Here is a 4,865-nt window from a genome sequence, read left to right as displayed (position 1 = left end):
TTGCCATTGGTTAATAAGGAAAATTTAATTAAAATTCCTTTTAACCCTCTATTATGGCCGGCCACATCACAAGCTCCAAATAAGGCAAGTTTTAATCACAAAAATAAAAATTTCTCTAATAATTTTTCCCTTCATGGTTGGTTATAAAAGGAAATTTTATAAATTAAAATCTCTCTTTTAAAACATGTGGATAATTTCCAAAAAGGAAAGTTTTCTTCAAAATTAAAATCCTCCTTTTAACTATAAATAAGGAAAGATATCTAATCTTTCTCTTAATCTTTTGTAGAAAACTATAAAAGGAAATATTGAAATTTTAAACTCTCTTTTTAAATCATGGCTTCTAGATAAGGAAAGATTTTAAATTAAAATCCTTTTAATTTGGTTAGGGCCGTTCACACCATGCTTGGGCTCCAAGCATTGGCCGACCACCTACTTGGCTCAACCTTTTGGTCTTGGCCGGCCCTAGCTTGGGCTCCAAGCTAACTTGGCCGACCACCTAAGGGTGGGTAGGAAGGTGGGTATAGGTGAGTATAATTCTCTATATATAAGAGGCTATGATAGGGACCGAGAGAAGGAATTAGTTTTGGTCTCCCGATGAAATTAAACTTCCCGTGTTCGCCCCGAATACCCAACTTAATTTTATCAATAATAATTCATACCACTAAAGAATTATTATTGAACTACCGCACAAATTCCAAATTACATTTTTGGGCTCCTTCTTATCATGAGTGTGTTAGTCTCCCTGTGTTTAAGATGTTGAATGGCCACTAATCAAATGAGTTACTGACAACTCACTTTAAATAATATCTTAGTCCAAGAGTAGTACCACTCAACCTTATCGTCATGTTGGACTAAGTCCACCTGTAGGGTTTAACATGACAATCCTTATGAGCTCCTCTTGGGGACATTATCAACCTAAATTACTAGGACACAGTTTCCTTCTATAATCAACAACACACACTGTAAGTAATTGTTGGAGCAATCCCAATGGTCCGCGGGACCATGTGTTTTGGTGTTTGGGCAAAGGGTTTAAGTTAGGTTCACCCTTGTATTTGATATGTGTATTTGAGTTGTGCAGGTTTGCAGGATACACATATGACTCAGGTTGATGGCTTCGGGTCCGGTGAAGGATGGAGCATCCGAGGGACCGTGGACAAGGCAGCGAGGACAAGGGCCGAGGGAAGCGACTTCGAGGCATACGCGAAGGATGGCATTGGGTACGAGCCGCGGGCTTGAATGCATCCGAGGGACGAGAGCCAAAGGAAGTAGGCTTGAAGGCAAAAGGTCAAAGCTGCAAAGGAAGAATCAAGTGAGTCATAAGGGTGAGGGTACGAGTGCACGAGAGATTGTACTCGGAGTAAAATCCTAGTTTTTAGGGTTTTACTGTAGCAGTACTGTAGCGCTACTGTAGTAGTACTGTAGCACTACTGTAGCAGTACTGTAGCAGTCGACTGCATGTTTTAGCAGTCGACTGGCATCGAACAGAATGTGTGGAATCGAGCCGTTGGGATGTAACGGTCGAATTTCCACAGAGGGCAGTCGACTGCATGTTTTAGCAGTCGACTGGTAGGCGGGGTTTTCCAACCCGTGGCCTATAAAACCAAAGCTTGGGAGCTTGGTTTGAGTTGACGAAATAGAGGTGGTTAATCTCTATTAGTAGTCTACTTGTGCCCTAGCGTCAAAAGAGCTCTTGTGAGGGTTGTGGTGAGGTTTCTCCACCCACAAGGAGGTTTGAGCTAGCCGGAAGTTTTCCGGGGAGTAATCCACCGAAGGATCGGGATCGTCCACCTTACGGACACGCCGTGGAGTAGGAGCTTTATCTCCGAACCACGTAAATGATCGTGTAGCTTGGTTTGAATTCTTTCCTTTAGTATTTAGCTTTCTACTTGTTTTGTTTGCATTTCCGCTTGCGCACTAACGTTGTAGAAAGAAGCGAGTATTTGGGGGCGCCGTCTATCCAACCCCCCTTCAAGCCGGTCGTCCGATCCCCAACAAGTGGTATCAGAGCAAGGGCGCACTTCATCGGACTAACCACCGAGAAGAGCAACGCATAAGAAGATGGCCGGGTTGATTGTCCCTCCAAAGTTTGAAGGAGGAAGCCTTGTGGACATCACATTTTGGATGATGAAGATGGAAGTCTTCTTCAACACGGATTGGGACACCATGATGGTGGTAAAGGAGTCATTCAAAGTCCCAAAGAACAAGAAAGAAAAGAAGCTCCGAACACGACATTGGACGGAGGAGCAAACCTCACGATCGGAGGCAAACTCAAAGGTAATAGCAATTTTAATTGATTTATTGCCTCCTAATGTGATAAGTGGTGTAGGTAAATATGAGAATGCCCATGAATTGTGGAGCAAAGTGAAGAAATTACCATGGGAGGAATTTTTGCCTACACAAGAAGATGAAAAATCCGAAGAAAGTGATGAAGTGGTCCAAGAGGAGAAGAAGGACCAATCGGATGTGGAGAGCAATTCAACATCAAAAGAAGAAGAACCCAAGGAGATGGGTTTAATTGCTCAAGTTGAGGAGGAGGAAAATGAAGATGAGGCATTATCTACATCCTCAAGAATTGAAGAAAATTCCAAGGCAAGTGAAGAAGAAGAAGAGGTCTTGGAAGTGGTCAATCTAGCAAGCACCTCCACCGAAGTGAAGTCAAAGGACCACATAATTTGCTTCGGGTGCAATAAGAAGGGACACTACAAGAGTAGATGTCCTTTGGGTAAGAAAGAGGTAACTCCTAAACTCAATTCAATTCATTTTGAATCTAATTTGAGTTGTAGGAAGAAGAACGAGAAGAAGCACATTAGATGCTTCACTTGTGGTGAAATAGGGCACTACCACACCAAATGCCCAAGGAAGAGAGAGCTCAAAAGGTTGGGGCATTTAAGGATGTGGGAAAAGAAGTGGAGGAAGAATGGAGGCTCATGTCAAGGGGGAGCTCCAAAGGTAAAGGGTAAGGTAAACCCTAATTTAAATTTGAAGTCAAATTTAAATTCTTCCATGCATGTTAGGAAAAATAATGTTAATCATTATATACCCATGCAAAATTTTGGATTTAAATATCATGATAGGAATAGGGTTAATGTAGATCAAAACCCTAGGAAATCTATGCATGAAAAATCTAGAAACAATAGACCTAGGGAGACCCAAGGCATTAATCCCAAGAAGGGGAGACACATGCCTAGGAAGGGTAGGTCTAGGAATGTCCAATTTGGACAAATTAACTCTAGGGTTAGAAACCTAGAGAAGGAGAATCAAGCTTTAAGGGGAAAGCTTGATAAGTTGGAACAATTCCTTAAGAGATTTAATATTGGATCTAAGGAATTAAGGATGATGTTGGGTAACCAAAGACCCAACAATGATAGATCGGGCTTGGGATACCGATCTAGTTCCTCTAAGGCTAATGAGAGATCATGTGCTAGGGTGGCAAATGATCATGGCAAGGGAGAGGTCTCCAAGGCTAAGGGAAAGTCTTATGCTAGGGTTGCATATGACTATAGCAAGGAGAAGTCAATTAATGGCAAGGGAAAGTCATTTAATGGTAAGAAGAAATTAACCAAGGATAAGGTGTCCAAGGTTAAGAAAGTTACGTTTGTAGACCAAGTGTCACCGGGGGTGGACCGATGTGGCCTAGCCATTGTGAATGAGTCACCTAGGGAGGTGACTAAGGTTAAGAGCTCTAGGGGGAGCTCAAGGAGTCAATTTAGGACCCATGGCCAATGGATCTCAAGGGGGTTTTACTTGGGAGTCTAGACAAGCCATGGAATGTGCCAAGTAGTTTGAAGACGGACTTGAGTCTCAAACTTAGGGTTTTGGCACAATTAGTTTATGTTTCATGCAAGAAATATGACAATTGGGGTCATATAGCATGGAAATTGGTTTTGGATGTATAAATGCCATATAAACCAATGCTAGGGATGCATTGTGGGTTAGTATGGGCAAATACATCAAGAGGAAGCCAAAACTAGGACTTTAGGTCAAGGTTCAATTGAACTTTTTAGCTAGTTTTGAGTTTTGTGTCAATCTTGGGATTGGTGATAGATACATTTTTGAATGTATTTTTCCCAAGTAGAAATGGGTAAAACAGACCTCTCCACAAAATTTGGGAATTTTTGGAGGTCTGTGGAATTTCTGGTGCATTTCTGAAATTGGGTCAGAAATGCTGAAAAAGGCTGATTTTTTCATGAATAGTGTACCAGTCGACTGGTAAAGTTACCAGTCGACTGGTAACACTGTTGCGACCAGTCGACTGGTAGTTCTTGCAGTCGACTGATACCAGTCTGAAATTGTTTTCAGCATTGAATTTTGACCAAGTCAACTCATACAGGTGTATGAAATCCATGGGGGATTAATACATGAGTTTAGGGTCAATTGGAATGACAAGTTTTCAACAATTGGGATATTGTTGGAGAACTTTTTGGATGTTAGGCAAAGGGGGAGAAGTAAGGTTTAGTTAGGAAAACCTGAAAGTACCTTTGTGTAGGGGGAGCCTTGGGATAGGTTCTTAAAAAGCCCGTTGTAAAAATCCTAGCTCAATGGAGAGCTTAGGTAAAGGGGGAGCCTTGGGATAGGTCCTTCAAAAGCCTTATGTGGAAAATCCTAGCTCAATGGGAGCTTAGGTGTAGGGGGAGCCTTGGGATAGGTTCTTAAAAAGCCCTGTGCATTGTTTCGGCGGTTGTCAAGTGTGTAGCCTTGGCAACGTAAGTCCATTCGGCGGTTGCCAAGTGTGTAGCTTTGGCAACGTAAGTCCATTTGGCGTTGTAAGTCCAAGTGTGTAGCCTTGGCATCGTAAGTCCATTCGGCGGTTGTCAAGTGTGTAGCCTTGGCAACGTAAGTCCATTCGGCGGTGTAAGTCCAAGTGT

The sequence above is a fragment of the Zingiber officinale genome, chromosome 7B (assembly GCF_018446385.1).
Source record: "Zingiber officinale cultivar Zhangliang chromosome 7B, Zo_v1.1, whole genome shotgun sequence".
Taxonomy (NCBI): Eukaryota; Viridiplantae; Streptophyta; class Magnoliopsida; order Zingiberales; family Zingiberaceae; genus Zingiber; species Zingiber officinale.
This window is presented reverse-complemented; position numbering follows the sequence as displayed.